This window comes from Plectropomus leopardus, chromosome 4 (assembly GCF_008729295.1).
Source record: "Plectropomus leopardus isolate mb chromosome 4, YSFRI_Pleo_2.0, whole genome shotgun sequence".
In the NCBI taxonomy this organism is placed as follows: domain Eukaryota; kingdom Metazoa; phylum Chordata; class Actinopteri; order Perciformes; family Serranidae; genus Plectropomus; species Plectropomus leopardus.
This window is the reverse complement of record NC_056466.1, coordinates 34,100,320-34,119,173: the sequence shown is the minus strand read 5'-3', so window position 1 is coordinate 34,119,173 and position 18,854 is coordinate 34,100,320. Positions and strand designations below refer to the sequence as shown.

General features: G+C 40.6%; 1 pseudogene; it reads left to right on the top strand.

Annotated features, from left to right (window-relative positions):
- The first annotated feature begins 9,596 nt into the window (after window positions 1-9,596).
- On the top strand, window positions 9,597-12,711 carry LOC121942005 (annotated as a pseudogene).
- The last annotated feature ends 6,143 nt before the right edge of the window (window positions 12,712-18,854 follow it).

The window sequence follows — 18,854 nt, the reverse complement described above, 5'->3', positions numbered from 1 at the left end:
GAATAGTTTTGGAAATGGAAAACTAATTACAATCCCAACCCAAAAACTGGGACTGTAAAATGTAAATAAATATATGATTGCAAATGCTTTTTGATACATATTCAATCAAATACAGTAAAGAGACAAGATATTTGATGTTCAAACTGATAAACTTCAATGTTTTTTATAAATAAACATTAATTCTGATCTTGATGCCACATGCTGAATTGGTTTCCACGGTCATACAAAACCTGGAAAAGTTATGGAATTTCACAATCACATTTTCCAGGCCTGGGAAAGTCATGGAATTAGTAAAAATCATTCAAATTTCAGAAAAGTCATGGTATTTTGTTCTGGGTAACTAAATTGTTACAGTAATCTCTCGTGAGCTTTCCATGTAAAATAACATAACGGCAAATCTATCATCTGTAGCTGTTGAGCTGAAATAGCTCTGATATGTGTTAATGTGTGACAACATTTTGCTTATGGTTTGTTGATCACATTTTCTCCCTGTTTTGTCTTCACTTGTATGCCAGCTAGCTGAAGTTATGTATCAGTCCAAACTGTTAGAAAAATGCTCAGCAAGTGGGGCAAGAAAATACTTTTTTTTATTCTAGATTTTTGAAAAGTCATGTTTTGTCCACGAGTATGTGTGGCAAGCCTGTACCGAGAACAAAACTGTGGCATATTTTATCCTGAAAATTAATACTTGAACCACAGGAATTCAGATGTTCTGTGTAAGTAAATTTATAATCACAGCAAAAGATAATGATTTGCCTTCAACTCTCAAATTGGTGGATGATCATTGTTATGGCAGAAACGGCTGTAGGAGCGTGATTGTTATGACTGACTGAATGACTAAATAATGATGATTATTGCCTGCAACATCTGAGCCGAGTTAAACAGAAGAGTCTGAGGGGCCCATTTCCCCTCCCCACTTTAAGACGAGATGCCACTTAGTCATAACAGCGCTGCAGCTGATTGGCATTTATTTGTGGCAGGTTCTCCTTGGCATCTCAGCAGGGAGGGGAAGGGTAACGATGGGTTGAGGTGATGATAAGAGGGGTTTAACCTTAATGGAGTCTGAGAGAGGGTGGGGGGTGGGATGATAATTTAAGACAGAGGTGAAGGTTGGAGTTGGAGAGAGAGAAAAAAAAAACACATCCTCCTCAACCCATATCATCCATATTATGCCTGTGGTGGTAATGACTCCTGCTGGGCTGATGTTGGAGGATGTGTGTGTGTGTGTGTGTGTTGGGGTGTGGACAACAGCTGGAGTAAAAGCAAGATGTCACCTTCCTGAGAGACTTCCCTTTTTTCTGGCCTTTCCCCATTTTCTCCTGCCACTACATGAGCAACATTCATCTCACCTTTTTGCATGAATTTTCCTATGATTTTTTTTCTTTCACTATTTTGGTTCTTTGTCATACATTTTGGTACCTTACATTGTTTCATTGACTTCAACCTCTCAACCTCTACATTTATTTAAATATATAAAATAAAGTATGTTAATATTCTGAGTATGTCAAACTATAAATGTAAGAAATACAATAAAAGACAATTAGCACTTATCTGTGAATATCTTAATCATAATATGGATAATGTGCTGTGTGTGTAAAGTATGTAAAAATATAAAACTGTCTTATTCTACAATGTAATGTGTAAAACTAGAATGTAAATTAAATATATATGTGTGTGCAAAGCTACAACAATGAACATCAAGATATACATAAGCAAGAATAGCAATAAGAATATATACAGTATACAATGCACATTTGAGTAATCACATAGAGGATTGCTTTAGTTGAAATAGAAATATCGCAACAAATATTGCAGTGAAGACAACGATATAAAGAGCTATTGCACCTAAAAAACCTTATTGCACATTTGAAGTATAATAAATAAATTATGGAACGGGATTGTATGTGAAAGCATGAAGTCCAAGTGCCGGTCTTTTGACTCAGAGTGTCTGAAACTCTGACAGAGGAGTTGTGAAGCTTGACAGTGTCTGCAGGGGTATTGGGGCAGGTAGATTATTTATCTATTTATTATTTAATTGTTTGTTTAAAAGGGACCATGTACAGTTTAAAACATAAATGTCACCATTTGATGCACCATATCAGATTAAAGCTCTGAGCTAATTTGCCTCTGCAGTCCTTCAGCAGGTCAGAACAAATATACAAAACAATGACATCACACTATAAAACTGTACAAGAAGATTTAAAAAAAAGAAGAAAAAAAAGACACACACAAGACAAATAATGCACACAATAGCACATGATATACAGTGATACAATGAAGAAGACACATGATAGACAATACAACTTAAAACTACAGCACATCACACACTAAACACACAATACAAAGCAACACACGATGTTGTACATGGTTTTCTCCTTGGAAAAAAACCCAAACCCCTATTGTCATTGTCCCTCCACTTTAACAGGGGGCACTGCAATGTCAAGTGGTGAAGTTTAGTCTATCCTAGTTTGAAAACTAGAACAAGAGGGCATGTCTGACCCAAAAGAGGAGGCTTAATGAATTACAGCCGAGAAACTCTGCAGAATATAGAGCAAACTTAGGAAGTGAGAGTGTGTCAGAGTGAGCTGAACAGTGCGTCCAGTTTTGAAGCAGTGTTGGGTAAGTGGAAATTCTTTGTGAATGCTTGAGCAGATTAGAGCAGATTGGTTTACTTGTTTTGTTTGTGCTTTTCAGGCGTGTGATTCTTAAAGAGGAGAAATGAGGCTTCTGCTGACGATTGCTCTGATTTTCCTTTTCCTATGTGAGTTTATGTTTTTGAGAAGAGCTACTAGAGTCCAAAACTTTTGCTTGATGTTTATTCGTGAGGCAGCTGCATGACATATCAGTTTCATTTTGGTCCTCTGACTGCATTTGTGTCCTTTGCTCATTTTTTCAGGGCTTCACATGGCTCTGACGTCTAATGAGTCCTTGCATGGAAATCCTTGTAAGGTAGGTCTGTGAAAATAGATGAACAAAGTAATTAGGCTTACATGTGGTCTCAGCATTGGGTAGATGTTAGGGTGACGCAGGGGACATGTCCTTCTCAATTTCTAGAACAAATGCATTGAAAGTAGCAGATGAGAACTGCTGCAATGTGACTCGTTGATGCAACAATGCCTCCAGTAAAGTAGGTGTTGCAGAATTCAACTTCAAAAACAGTGGTTGCAGTCTTCATGAAAATGCACCAATAAAGCAGCAAGTATTTTGGCATTTTCATCCTAAATGAATGCCAAAAAATTTATAAAATGCTGCATATTGATTCATCAGAATGCAGGAAATAAAGTGTTTGAAGCCAAAAAACAAACAAAAAAATTCTTGAAGAAAGTCCCTCAGACACAGCCGCAGCGGCTGTGGATTCGATTGCAGCCTTGGCCCTTTGCTGCACGTCATCCCCTCTCTCTCCCCCTTTCATACTATTGCTATCCTATCATCAATAAAGGCAAAAAAGCCCCAAAAAACCCCAAAACATCATTACAATACACTTGTGAGAGGGTTTCTGCCTTCTATGTTAAGTGTTCAGATTCAAATTAATTTTATTAGCTTATCTTTTTAAAAGAAAGTAAAGAAAGAAACAAACAAAAAAACACATTTTAAACTGAATTCTATGCTGTTTGTTTATATATTCCTTGAGGAGTGTCCATAGTCCTTCTAAATCATTTCTATAAAGCCCCTGTTGGGCTGAGGCTACATGTTCCATCATTATAAGTTTTATGAAGTCCTTGAGCCAGTTATTCAGACAATATATGAATTCTTGAGTTATGGCCAAAAACATGTTTAGTGAGGTCACACTGACTTTGACCTTAAACCTTCAACCACCAAAATCTTCTTAGTTTGTACTCTGTTGTCCAGTTCGTGCCAAATTTGAAGAAATTCCCTTAAAGTGTTCCTGAAATACTGTGTCCACAAGAGTTAGATGGATGAGGTCACAGTGGCATTGACCTTTGACCTGTAACTACTAAAATCTAGTCCATCCTTGAGTCCAACCGGAGGTTTGCACCACACTTGAAGAATTTCTTTCAAGAGGTCCTTCAGATATCACATTTTCGGGAATGGATGGACATCATAAGAAGGGTTTTTTTCAGGTCATTTCCCTGTTGTTCTTTTTATTTATTTACTTTTTTTTTTACTTTCCTGTTTTAGTTTTGTGTGTGTGTGCAAATCTTCAGGTAATTTTTGTATTATGAATTCCTTGCTCATATCTGGGCCATTTCTTCTTAAGTTGCTCATTGCTTTTGTCCTATGTTTTTAAGAAGAAATCAAGCCAATTCACTCAGATTTCAAAGGGTTAAAAGAGGGGAATATTGGAATTTCATTCACCGTGGGGCAGAAACACGACTTCAAGTAAATTACAATGTTGTTGCCTAACTGTTTTCTTTTTAACAGCATTATCATATCACATGTCTGCTTTGCATTTTGACCTTTCAGGCTGCGTCCATGAGTGAGGCAACGGTGTCTCTCCTCTTGTCTCCTCTGTCTCTGTACTCCTGGCTGGCCTCCACGCTGCTAAGACTCGTCCTGTCCGTCCCGGCTCTTGTCCTCAGCTCCCTGCATCACTCCCTGTTGCTGCTCCTTGCTGGTCCATGGTGCGGTGCTGCCGTCATTGTCTCTGTGCTGCTGACTTGCCTCCATGTTGCCCTGTACCTGCTTCACCTGGCCTTGGTAGTTGGCGTGTTGGTTATTTTAACTCTCACACGGCACAAAATGACTGATGGTGATAATAAGAAAGTGTTGTATCAGCAGAAGAAACCAGAGTGGTGTCTCACAACAAAAACCAAACTGAGGATGTTTGGTCTTAGAGTTGCACAGAGAGGCTGAATTCTGAATTCTGCTGTAAAATGTGTTTCATTGAGTAAAAATCCACCTCAGTTTGCTTGAACCTTCTTTTACCTTCATTTATTTAATGAACATACAACTTTAGTTTTTTTTCACAGATCTTGTGTTTAAATTGGCTTTGGTGCAGTTTGTAGCAAGCAACAGAAAAAAAATGCTGATTAGTGTGCGTCCTCGTGACCTAAATGAGGGTGAAAATATATCTGCTAACAAACAGCCTACAGTCATCCACTTATCTATCTCTCTCATTTTCTCTTTCCTTGGCTCTAAATGTGGCCCCCCAATTATATCGGGATTGTTGTGCTGTTTTCTCCCCATCTGCAGATGTTATCATTAGACATGTCCGTCAAATGGAGATGAGCGGATAAGAGAAAAAAGGGAGAGGAATAAGAGAATATTTTCTTCATTCATTGCGCCTTTAGATATGTGTGTGTGTACAGAGCACAGGGTATGCAAACCACATTCCTGAAAAACACTAATAAAGGGAGTTAACAGGGAGAGAAACTACATGTGGTATAGGCGTCGAGCCAAAGTGGCGAATGCTCGGCCGACCAGTAAACAGTGTGTGCTGACATGCTGCGGCTCTCACATCTCAGAGAAAAAAATGGCCCGAAAAACAATTTTATCAAAACTATTAACACTCCAGCCAAAGGGGTGCAACCATATAAAGAAATGGGTGAAATTTCCGTGCTGTTGCGGATGTGTGTGAGCGAGTTTGAAAGAGACAGACAGAGAGACAGAAGGGAAATGAGTCTGGATCATAGAGATTTATTACATGGCCGTGGCATCCTAATTAGCATAAAGACTGGACCGGCCCACTCAAGCAGAGAATTAAAAACCTTAATTGTGCTGTCAGCCTTCCTCTCTCTTTCTCACTGTTGACTCTACTTCATTCCCGCTCGCATTCGTCTCCTCCCGCGCTCTGCTCGCCTGCTCCTCCCGGCTTATGAAGTAGCCTCTGTCCTTGCTGTTTAATTGTTGGTAATAAATGGGAAGCCGGGTGTTTGTAATTGTCTCAGAGATGGTAAGAAGAGAAGGGTGATCATCTGGAAGGAAGGAGAGAAGGACAAGAAGAGTTTTCCTATTTGAAAAGAGGGGCACGAGGAGGCCATTTATCAATTCATCAAATGTTTGTTTGAAGGAGGAAAATGAGCTGACAGATACAGGAGAGGAAGTGTTAGTGGGATTTGATCCTGGGCCAGTATGGGCCTATATATGCAACCAAAATGTTTCACTGTAATGCAGCTTTCACTTCATATGGGATGGATGATAGAAATGGGAAAGGTTTCCATGACTATAACTTGAGAATTATCTTGTTATCAGAACAACTAAAGAAGGTTGTAAGATTATTGAGATTTAAAGATGACATGTATTGACATTATAGGACTTTATCCATTAATTTTAGGTTTCAGGTCTGCGGTGAGGCATTCATGTTTGTTTATTTGGTTTTCTGGCAAATTCACATTTTCACAAGGAGAAAGTTTGCAACCATGCTGCCATAGTGTATACAATTAAATGGAGTATGAAGTACTGTCGACAAGCCAGGACAACTTTCTCATTTTTACAGTAACAAAACACTAAAATATGTTTCTGAAAACATTTTAGGGGAGAAATAAGCAATGTAGTAACAGAATCTGGGCGGGGAGAGAGTTGCTGCCCCAAGTGAAGGAGTTCAAGTATCTCAGGGTCTTGTTCACCAGTGAGGATAGAACAGAACGTGAGATGGTGGCGTGGTGCGACAGTGATGCAGGAGTTGCGTCGGACTGTAGTGGTGAAGAAAGAGCTGAGCCAGAAGACAAAACTTTTAATTTACTGGTCAATCTACGTTCCAGCCCTCAGTTATGGTGAAGAGCTTTGGGTAGTGACAAAAAGAAAGAAATTGTGGTTACAAGTGGCCAAAATGAGGTCCGTCTGTAGGGTTGTTGGGTTCAGCCTGAGAGAGAGGATGAGGAGCTCACACATCTGGGGGGAGCTCAGAGTAGAGCTGCTGCTCCTTCGCGTGGAAAGGAGTCAGCTAAGGTGATTTGGGCATCCGATCAGGATGCCTCCTGGGCGCCTCCCGCTAGAGGTGCTCTGGGCATGTCCTGGTAGGAGACCCTGGGGCAGACCCAGGACACGCTAGAGGGATTACATATCTCATCTGGTCAGCCTGGTCAACCTTCCTATCTGAAAATGAACCTAAAGTGAAACTTATTTTTGCTCCCTTCGAGAGTCCAATACTAAGATTTTTAGCGAAAATGCATGTGGTTCACGGTTAACCATGGAGGCATGCGAGAGAACAAAGATTTCTTCACAAATTCATCTCAACACAGCAGGGTTATCTGATTTACAAGTGGTCATTTGGGGGTGAGGTATTCCTTTAAATAAATTCTAGTTATGTCATTTGTATGCTCCAATGCAGTAATTTTTGTGTGTAGCATACAGTGAATAAATATCACTGAAAGTTCTGGTGCTCAAATAAAATGGCAAAAAGGAAGTGCACCGGGGAGCAAATAGGGAGTCATTTCAGCCACAGCAGAGTGAATGTTAAGAGCTGCAAATGTGCAGCTGACCACAGGTTCAATCACAATGCAAATACTAGAATAAAAAAGATGAAAAAACAAAAAAGATCGAAGAAAAAAATGTTAGGGTGTTAGGGCTCAGTGTTTCTTCTCCTTGCCCCCCCCATGTGGGCGTGTCTGTCCATTGTCTGTTCTTCCCCTATGTTTCTCTCTGTGTGTGTGTGTGTGTGTGTGTGTGTGTGTGTGTGTGTGCGCGCGTGTTGTTTGTCTGAAGCTGGGTGAAGTCGTGGAGGTTGGCACGCTGATTATCCACACACCTGCAGTTCATCACTCACCTGCTGCTGATCATGCAATCAAGCCGCCTCCACTGCTGCAGGATAAAAAGAGCAGCTCATTCCTGTTACCCACCTGTGCTGCACCGTCAGCCTCTCCTTTTGTTCTCATGCCCCTGTTGTGTTGGTTCACAGTTTTTCTTCTTTGCTTTGGCTCATTTCTTGAAACAGAAATATCATTCTCAAAGCTCCGGGTTAACTCCTACTTCAAAACTAAATCAGTTTCTCATAGGAAAAGTCAATGCCCCCAAAATGCCATGGCAGTGGACTCATTTCCACATTTCACTGGCCCATTTCTTCATTGACATTGAATGGTTACTGTACTGGAATGTGTTTTTGTGCAGCTAATACCGTTGTGCATCAAACTGAAATGATGATTGAAGACACTGTAGAACAGTTCACATCAGGCTGCACTCTGCGACCCACCTCTGCCCAAAACGCTGCAACGACTGTGACGACTCTGTGTCTTTGTGCTCCTTGGCCTCTTCCCCTCGCTGCACCACTACGGATCCTTTCTCCTCTTCCTCCTTCTCGAGCAGGCAGTTGCCCTCCTGGCATTTACCTTTCTCCATGTTTAGAAATGACTGATACTGCTGTGGTCAAGCTCTATACTGACATGTTTTGCAACACTCATACTCCTGGGTAGCACCTGTCAGCTACCTTGACATAATGTGTGATTGGTGATCTGAGATGTTGGAAACTCCCTCTTCATAAGTCAAGTTCAAGTTTCACCTGACCACACAATATAATCTAGGAATTTATCATGAATGAATTTAACTTATTGATCTAAATAAATCAGAGAATGAAATAAGATTGTCTACCAAATACTTCACAAAATAAATCTCATTTACAATAATATATATGCTGGACAGATTTTGAATGGACTGTTGTGCAAGTGATGACTTACACAATGAAATTATGTCTATATGTTTTGGAGGGTACAGCTGTTCGACTGAAAAGCAACATAAACAATTTTGATTAGCAAGAGATTGAGATTAGCAATTGGTAATTGTGCAAACTGTTGAAAATCTTACTGACTCATTTGCAAAGATGTGCTGAGGCATTTGCAATTTGTTAGAAGGAATGAGAAAGTTAAATTTAAAAAAACAAACACTCCCGTTTATTGTACAAAACATTTTTACGCTCCCATGAGGTGGTATTTCAGGCAATTTGAAAAAGCTATATGTCGCAAAACTGCAATGGCAACACCTTTTTTTGGCTTTTCTAGGTCACATGATACTATAACTTTGTGCTTGTCGGTAGGAACTTGCTCCCTGATGGTGCAACAGGTGCTACAAGAGGTGTTATTGCATCACATAACTCTTCAAAAGCAGATTTTTTAATCCAAAATTCCTCTGTGAAATCATGGACTATCACCTCCCAGAAATCCCTCATATGTGGCCGCTTCCACATACTGTATAAACCGCTAGTGTGGTGGCTGTAATAGAATTAAAACTGCTAATGTTTTAAACATCAATCACCATGCTTCTTGGAATGTTATCGCAAGAGAAGAAGTTGCATAACATCAATGCAGTCATCTCATAACTGTGATTTATTTCGAAATATCGCTTACGTTTTGCGCAGATCTGTAATGAAAACCCGCCTTGTGTGACTGCTGTTAAAACCTACATCTACTAACCAACCAATAGAAATGCAGCATGAATTGATGCACTGATCAGCATGAATCTGCTAGTGCATGCTGGATACTAATAGATGCTAATACTTGCTGCAAGCTCTCGTTGCAAAACTGGCGTGTCGAGTTGTACTATTTTCTCCAGCCACAACTGCATCCACATTCTCCTCATCTTCTTTGGACATTTTTCGACACACATAAATGTCATCAGCAAAGGCTCTATTTGTTTGTTTACATTTTTCTCTTATCACTACAGCGGCGTAGATGGATGATGCATGCCGTTTTTGCAAGTTGACATCAATGGACCTGAGTCGTAGCCTGCGATTCAGTACGTTACGTCATCGCACAGTCTGCATACATCAAACTTGATGTCGTACCCAAGTTTATTAAGATCCATGTCGCAGAGTGTGACTGCACTACACCTTTACGATTGCAAATATCTCACAGTCTGCAGGAGGCTTAACAGAATAATCAGTCGGAAGCGGGAGGGAAGAGGAAGAAGAAGAAGACGTGGAACGAAGAGCACAGCAGTGAAAGGTTTCTCAGGAGGAGGAGGAGGAGGAAGTGTTTTGTGAGGGTCAGTCCTGTTTGTGCGTCTCTGCTGTCAAAGCCTCTCCTGAAGCAGCAGACGAGGTTAAGACTTGCGAGGCCGGCCCTTCTCACACTGCCTCTCCCTCAGCGCTGACAGCTCGCCCACGCCCACACACACACACACACACACACACACACACACACACACAGAGACACCCAACATGCTTCATCTTAAACTTTCCACTTTACCCCAGTCCTCCTACCTCCTTCTTAACCTATCTGCCCTCCCTTTCGATCTCTTCTTTTCTGTCTCCCTCTGCTTCAGTTTCTCTCATTGTTTTTCTCTTTCTATCTTTCTTTTTCTTCTCTTTCTCCCGCTCTAATTGGTCTCCGCTAGGTTAGCTGAGACAGGCCTATTCATCATAGCACTACCCTCAGAGACAAACCCTCAGGGAGCGAGGGGGAGATAGACGGAGTCAGACGGGAGGGCGAGAGGGTCTGCCGCTTGTCAACCCACTCCTCTCCTCTTCTTTTCTCCTCCGTTCTCCTCTTTTCTCCCTCCCTCCTTCCTCTGGTTTGTGGATGTCAGTTTTGCAGAGGGGAGACGGGGGGGGGGGTGAGGAGAGGGAGGGAGGGGATGTAGACGCATTAGTTAGGCTATTAGTTCAACAAGCTGCTTCCATGCCTGTCAATGGTCCGACATCCACGTACATGGACAGACATGTACACAGACACACACACATACACACACACACGTGCGCGCTGTACTCACGTCTGACATTTGTTACATGTAGTATCTGTGTGAGCAAGTGATTGTGAGTGACAGGCCGAAGGGAGGGAATAAACTTTACATGGGACTACGTGTCTCGTCATTTCTGGTGTCCGGGGGGGTCTTAATAAGTGAAACACAGCACATGAGCTGAACAAGCCTCGCTTATCTTTACAGCCATCACTGTAAATGCATCTCTGCGACTTCAGAAATCAGCGCGTGAACATGGACGCTGCTGTAAAGGGCAATGAGAGGCGTGTAACAGCTCATTCTGCGAGGTCCAAATGTCTTCAGTGATAAGGTCAAAGCACTTTTTTTTCACTCTAAGTGTGTCAGAGAGTTTCTCCTCATTTGATGAGCCAGCAGTCAGAGCAGCAGAGGACCGGCCCGCTTCTTCAGTGCTGTGAATTTTTAGAAGACTTGCTCATACAGTAATGAAACCATATATGATTAATACTTTGATCCTGAAAGTGGCTTGATTTATTTTCGAAAAACACGGGAAGATGGCAATGAAAGAAGAAATGACCAAAAAAATTTGCAGGAAATGAGTGAAAAGAACAGGACAATCACCTGAAAATTAGGAGTACAAACAGTGTCAGCTGAAGTGGAATGCAGAGGGTCCTAGTCAAGATCTGGGACTCGGCAGCCCCCAATAAGAGCCTTTATGGACGACTTAATAGTGACAGCAACATCTGCTCCAGGATGCAGGTGGCTCATTCAGGGGCTTGAAGAGCTCATCTCCTGGGCAAGGATGAGCTTCAAGCCCGCTCTCTGGTCTCTGGTCCTGAAAAAGGGTGAAGTGTCTGACCAGTTCCGCTTTGCCCTGGGAGAGACCACGATTCCATCAGTGACCGAGAAACTGGTCAAGAGCCTGGGCAAGATCTTTGACAGCTCCCTGAAGGACTCAGATGCCATACAGCAAACCAAGAGTGAACTGTCCACCTGGCTCACAGCAATTGACAAATCTGGCCTCCCTGGAAAATTCAAAGCCTGGATGTACCAGCATGGAGTCCTACCAAGAATACTCTGGCCCCTGTTAGTCTACAAAATACCAATAACAACAGTAGAGGCTCTTGAGATGTCTATCAGCCAGTTTCTCAGGAGATGGCTGGGGCTTCCCTGGTCCTTGAACAGCATCTCCCTGTACGGCCATTCCAACAAGCTGCACCTTCCTTTCAGTGAACTAACAGAGGAGTTTAAAGTCACCTGTTCCAGAGAAGTGATGAGGTATAGGGACTCTGCAGACACCAAAGTCGCAGCAGCAGGAATCCTCATGCAGACCGGGAGGAAGTGGCAGGCACATGAACTGGCAGGCACTATTTCGCATTAAGTTTCTCGTTCAATCGGTCTATGATGTCCTTCCAAGCCTGGCCAACTTACATACCTGTGGACTGGTGGACACTTCCGAGTGCAAGCTGTGCCAGCTGTGAGAGGCAGCCTGGAACACATCTTGAGCTGCTGCTCTAGAGCGCTAGGGGAGAGGCAGGACCGCTGGCACCATAACCAAGTGCTAAAAGCTTTGGCAGAATCCATCTGCACAGCGATCCAGCACAGCATGACCCAGACAGCCCCCAAACAGTCAATCACCTTCATTAGAGCGGGGCAGAAGGCACAATATCATCAGCCTAACTCTACAGGGGGGCTCCTCACCACCGCTCATGAATGGCTGCTTCAAGTCAACCTCAGGAGACAACTCAAGTTCCCACAACCACTTCTCTCCGCCCAGACGTGGTACTAACATCAGAGTCCACCAAACAAGTGGTTTTCCTGGAACTGACTGTACCCTGGGAAGACTGTATTGAGAGGCCCACAAACGAAAAAGGGCCAAGTACGCAGAGCTCAGCACAGAGTGCCAAAACAACGGCTGGAAAGCCCACTGTGAGCCAGTCGAGGTCGGGTGCCGAGGCTTCGCTGGCCCTCATTTCTACGAACCCCTAAACTCCATGGAGTGAAATAACTGCATTTGAAGAGAGCCACCAGAAACATCCTAGAGGCCACAGAGAGGGCCTCGCGGTGGCTGTGGATCCATAAGGGGGATCTGTGGAACAACCAGCACTTGGACACAGGCCAGGGACTGATCACCCCCGGCTGGGTCACCCGGTCGAGGGTGTATGAAGATTAAAGACCCAAAACACCCTATGACCCCAGGTACTTCACTGATGACGTGTCCAAGCAGCACCAGAAGGTGTATTCAAACTCTACAAAAAACAATAACTTAAAAAATTATGAGAATTTATTAATAATGATAATTATAATATTGTTTTTCCACTGGCTTTTTTTCCCAATTATTTTTTCCCTAGCCTTTTAAAAATTATTGAATAAATTTACCATTTTCTTGTAATTTCTTACTGTGTTAGTCATTGCCTTTTTCTCATCTTTTTGAAAGAACTCATACGAAGTTGCTCAGGTTTTAAATACTTATAAAATGATCCAAAAGCAGCACAAGAAGAGATCTCACTCCAGGTGTCAAAAGGGTCAAAAGACATGATAGAAATAGGTTGCATGCAGTGACATGTAAAAGTGGGTAAAAAATTCTTGTGACCCTTTGGATTTAAGCAATATTGGTTTGCAGTCCCTCGTTGCAGTTTGTAAATGTCATTGGGTGATAGCTAAGTTTGTCTTTCTTCTCAGACTGGTTTTTTTTTTTTTTTAGCGTTGGGGTTTTTAAACAGTGTTAGGAGAAACGCATTAAAAAAGTAACGTAGTTACAGTATGTATTACTTTTTGCTGTTACTAAAACAATTTTGGTAATATTATACCTGTTACAATCTCATATAACACGCCTTATAACGCAGATGGACATACCCCCATTATTATTAGCTCATCAAAGGTAAGGACAAGAACATAATAGTAAAGTGCAATCTATGAGTGACCCGAGGGAACTCTCTACATCGAGAAATAGCACTAGTTACTTGAAGAAACTCCTGGACAGGTGCCACACTAACACCAAGCTAACCGAGAGAGTTGCAGTCATGGAGAAGAGAAATAACGCGGAGGACAAGAGCGCAGGCAAGACAAAGCAACAGAAATGAAGTTTCTTTCGTTCTGCCATGCTACTTGAACCTCGACAAGTGAAGAAACTCGTGGCAGAGTGTGTTGATGAAGATATGTAGCCTCTGTCTACACTAGAATGGCCGGCTTTTAGAAAGCTTGTCAGCAAAATCCCAGTCAACACCAGCAATGACAAGATAAGCTAACGTTGCCATAGAGACTTGTTCATATAGGCTGCAACATAGGTCACTGGGCCATCTTACTAGAGTCTCTTATGGCGCATTTCTACTACATGGTACCGGCTCTGCTCTACTATACTCTTCATGCCTTTTTTGGTTTTCCATTAGGAAAAAGTACCAGGTACCTGGTAGCACCTTTTTTGGTACCTGCCCCCCTGGGGTTCCAAAAAAAGCAGACCAGGTACTGAGGTACTAAAATGTGACATGAAACACTGCAGACCACTGATAACTGTCTTACCTGGGCATTGTTTACAATAGCCATCTGGGGGCAGCAGCTATGGTCGTCTGCTGTGCAGCGCCTAATTACTGTATTAAAAGGACCACACATGCCAGTTTAGCTGGCATCACTTTGCACATGTCAGTATAGAATCGATAAAAGATGTATTTGTTTACATATGAGCCAACTAAAACTAATGTTACATAAAGTTAGTGAACCGTGACTTTAGGGTTGCCAACTCTCACGCTCCTGACATGGGACACACGCCTTCACTGTCAGTCTCACGCTTTCAAGTTGCCCAGGTAAAAACGCCAAAACATTTTGACAGCAAAAGTGTTGAACAATCATGTAATAGACTGGTGAAGGAATGATGTATTTTTGTAGGCCAACCAGGAAGTAAGCATCGCACTGGTTCCCTCGTCAAAAACCTTATGGGATTTTTGAATGAGATTTTCGGTTATTGCCAAAAATAGGCTCTCTGACGAACACAAGTTTATGAGACTTACACATTTTGTTCTTCACAGATGAACAAAACTTTTGTGAGTTTTGAAGCGTAAATGAAATCGCTAGAAGCAAAAAGCTATTGTTAGGTTATACACGAACTACAATGTGGTCGCACAACTTAAACGTCACTACTATAAACACTGTAAAAACACGTCAAAACACAATCGAAAAATATCATAAACAGAAAAATCTACAAGTTTGAGTGTGACTCTGTAAAGCTGTAAAGGCAGACAAGTGGATTTAATGAGTTTCTGTGTCCGGTGTGATGACGTCTAACGTTCCGACAAACACTGTAGTCCAATTTAGCCACTTGTTAGCAACCACCTTTTTTAAGACGAGTAAAACCTTAAAAGTTCAAAAATCGCATTTAAGCGGACGTATTTTATGTTTCAGAACAAAATGTCTAAATATGTTAAGCCTGTGTTAACCACAGACCTTATTTAGGGCATTTTACCGAAAACCCATCAAAAAAAACCCCATAGACTTTTAGATGAGGGAACCATAAGTGCTAACAGGCTAATTGGCTTCCGCGTATTAGGACTCATTACTTCACCACTCTATGCACTGAAGGACTCTAGAATACAGCTGAGTATTTAACAACGGAGTGGTGTTTCATTATCGCGGATCAAACAGCTGATGGTCTGACAGCAGCACAGTGAGACAGACAAACAGAACGGAGCTTCTCCTCATAGCACCAAAGTGTCTAAATGAACTAACAAACAAATATTCAGAGGTGGCAAGTGACTTTAGATATCTACAGACTACTTTGTTTTAGTTTCAGGTTTAGTCAGACTTTGGATGGAATTATTTAGAAACACCAGGACGCATTGCTCCGTGTCTCATCCAGCCGCTGGTGCTGAGCTCTCATTATTATTACCAGGGGCAGATGTAGTGATTTGGGGGCCTGGGGGCCACATGCACGTTGCCTTATTTTCAACCTTTCTCTGCCTGGGAATGTTGGCAGGCTGCTGGCAGCTTTAGTAGAAGAAGGCTCAAGGTTGGCCCATTATCAGCACAATGTGCTTAGATTTACCTGAAGTTTGTTTAAGATTGAGCTTTTCATTCTTATATAATTCTGGATACTTTAATAGATAATATTTCATCATATGTTTATTACAGTGTAACATACAATGGTCAGATGAAACTGTAAATGTCCTCCTTTTTATTTCTTAGACAATAACATTAGATAATGTAATGATACATTGAAAGCCAAACTGGAAATTTCCCCTGTTTTCATTTTTTTAAATCTGGTTGCCTTATACTAGAGTAAGTGTAGCCTTATTTAAATTTCACCACTGTTAACCAATAAACATTTAACTGTTTAAACTTGTTAACTGTGTAATAATAACAGTTGTAAAGTATTCCATTTCTTCTGAATACTAATATTAGCATTTAATGTGATAAATTAATAAATAAAAGAACAGAAACAAATAGAAAAAGAGATCGTGTGTCATTTCATTAGGTCATGGGTTACATTATAGTAGGCCCTAGCTCTATTGTGTGTCATATGATATGAATATTCACAGTATCTCTATCATAATTTACCAGATTTTGATCCTTTGTCTGCTTTTGTGATTCTTATGGTGATTGTTACTTATTGTATTGCGCCATGAGCCTACACAGTGCCTTTTTTTTAAGTTGTTAGTAGCCTTGGAAGCCTATACTTGATGTGTAATGAGCTGCAATAAACTACATTTTAGCATTTTAGAATGCCTAGTTATTCTTCTGCAGTTATTTTGGTGAAAGTAACTCAAAAGTAACGCAAAAGTAGTGTAACTCATTACAATTCAGAGACAGTAATATTGTAATATAATTAATTACTTTCAAATGACAGTAACTTATATCATGTATTACATTTTGGAAGTGACTTGCCCAACACTGGTTTTAAAATATCAAGTCAGATATCAGTCAGAATGAACAGAATTTTGACCTGCAGTTTAGGAATTACCGTTATAAAAACACAACACAAATCCTCAGAACAATAAGAAACAGCTCTTGGTTATAAGATCCATCATAATAAGGTATTTTCTCTTTACTATAGTCTGGGCTGTTTTTTCAGTGCCATCCAAAGACTTTTTCTAAGGCACTGCTTAAGGTCTTATTTCAATTGATTATGAAAACATTAAACATTGAAATCAATTTATAATGACCAGAAGAGTGGACGCAAGTCACATTACTTAGACTTGAGTCCGACTCCAGTTACAAATTTGACGTCTTTAGATTCCATTTGACAAAATCTAAAAGACTTGCAACTCGACTTGGAATTGAGCCATTCGACTTGAAAGTACTTGGTAATTTCCCCCAAGCCCAAAGAATGAAATGTATGTGTGACAAGTCCCTGGGTGTCATCTGTGTGCTGCTGATTCACCTGTGTTACCCTAACAAGCAGCTGCCCGTTAGGGTAACGGGGAACACCTGAGAGTGTTCAGGTTATTTAAGCCCATGTGCGGCTGGTGGCTCCAGTACTGAACATCCACTCTGTTGCTGGGTTTCCCTGTCCTTTGTTTTTTTTACTTAGTTATGTTTTCTTCCTTCTTTTTGCTTTTATGAAACTTTACTAAACCCTGATACACGAATGACAACCCTGACTTCCACACTCCACACTGCATATATTTAGTTAACCTTTAATTTGGTCTGATTTGGCTTAATTTGATCAAATACATTTATTTATTTATTTTATTTATTTATTTTCAATTTTGCCCCGGCATGTCTCCATTTTTTTTGTGGCCATCTGAGCCAGGTCATAACATTAAAAAGTGTACCACAAATTAATTTATTTTCCTTCATTTCCTGATTCAACTTAAGTTAACACTATCCATTTCCAGTAATTTCACTCTTAGTCCCCCAGATCCACTTTGTGTGAACCAACAACCAACAGCATCCAACCAAGCTGCAGGAGAGAACCATGAAGAACCAATAAGTTCCCAAGTGCCAGTTGGAAAAAATTATACCAACGATAATTTAGTGCAAAAACCATGTGGTTGTAAACAAACAATGAACTGATGAAAATGCAACAACTTCCAAGTTCCTTGGACATTTGAAGTTGTGCAAATAAGCTGAGGCTAAATTTCACATTGCAAGCTAACAGTTAGCTCACATTACTTAATTTGGTGAAAACTAAATTATGACTTGAAACTCAAAGTGTAGGACTTGGGACTTGAGGACTTGAGTGTCAAGACTTGAGACTTATTTGCGACTTGATAAACAATGACTTGGTCTCACCTCTGCTAATTACTGCTTACCTGGATCGACATCAGTTTTTCTTGTGCTGCATTCAAACACCTTTCACAAGTATGTAAACCTTTCAAGCCTGAACAAGTAGGTTTAAATTCTATTCAGAAACATAAGGGAAAAAATCAATGAATAAACTACAAGAATTCAGTAAAAGGTGACAAGAAAACAACCTGAAAGTTAATGTTAAAGAAAAAACAAGAGAAAGAACTATCTTAGACTTGCTTTAAATGGGGAAAAGTTCAGAAACTATATTTAGAATTTTTATAATTATTTATTCAAAATATGTTACAGAATTTATCATTTAAAAAAAAAATTAAGGTTAGTCTTATTTGTTTTTTTCTTTTAGTTTTTTTTAATGTAATTTTTATGTCATTCCTCGTTAAGTTGCTCATCGCCTTCTGTACATGTTATTGGAATCAATCAAGCCAATTTGCTCAGGTTTCAAAGGGTTAATAGAGGTAAGATGAGCAGTCAGACAACCTAACAGTTTACCAAGTATCTAAAACCCTATTTTGTGAGATAAAACTGAATGTGAGCATGCCTGAAATGTGGCAATAGAGTCTAAGAGGTTGGTTTGTAAACAGAGGGATGTTAACTATGGACAGTATGGGTTTGTCTCTACTTTCTCTTCCATAAAATCTGTCTGACCAGGGAGTTTGATTAAAACTCAGCCCAATAGTCAAAGGAATTCTGTCCATATTGGACAATTCTGGACACTTTGCACCTCTTTGTGTCAGGTGTAAGATAGGACCCCTTGTGTTTCTTGAGTCTCCAGATCTCAGCAATGAACTTGATGAGTACAGTTATAACATAACTAATAGAAATGAGGATCAAATCTACTAAAATGAGACCTAGTTTGTAGCATACCAGAGGAATCCTTTAAAATGAAAAAAAAGATAAATAATAGTCTTTTTCATACCTGTTGCACATTTTCAGTTATGTTCCCACACCAAAACAGCATACTATGAATACAGGACAAATGCACTCGTCAAGATAAACAGTATAGAGCAGAAAGAGAGAAAAGATGGCAGAGAGAGCAGGAATGCAAACACAGCAGCAGTCATGAATATGCA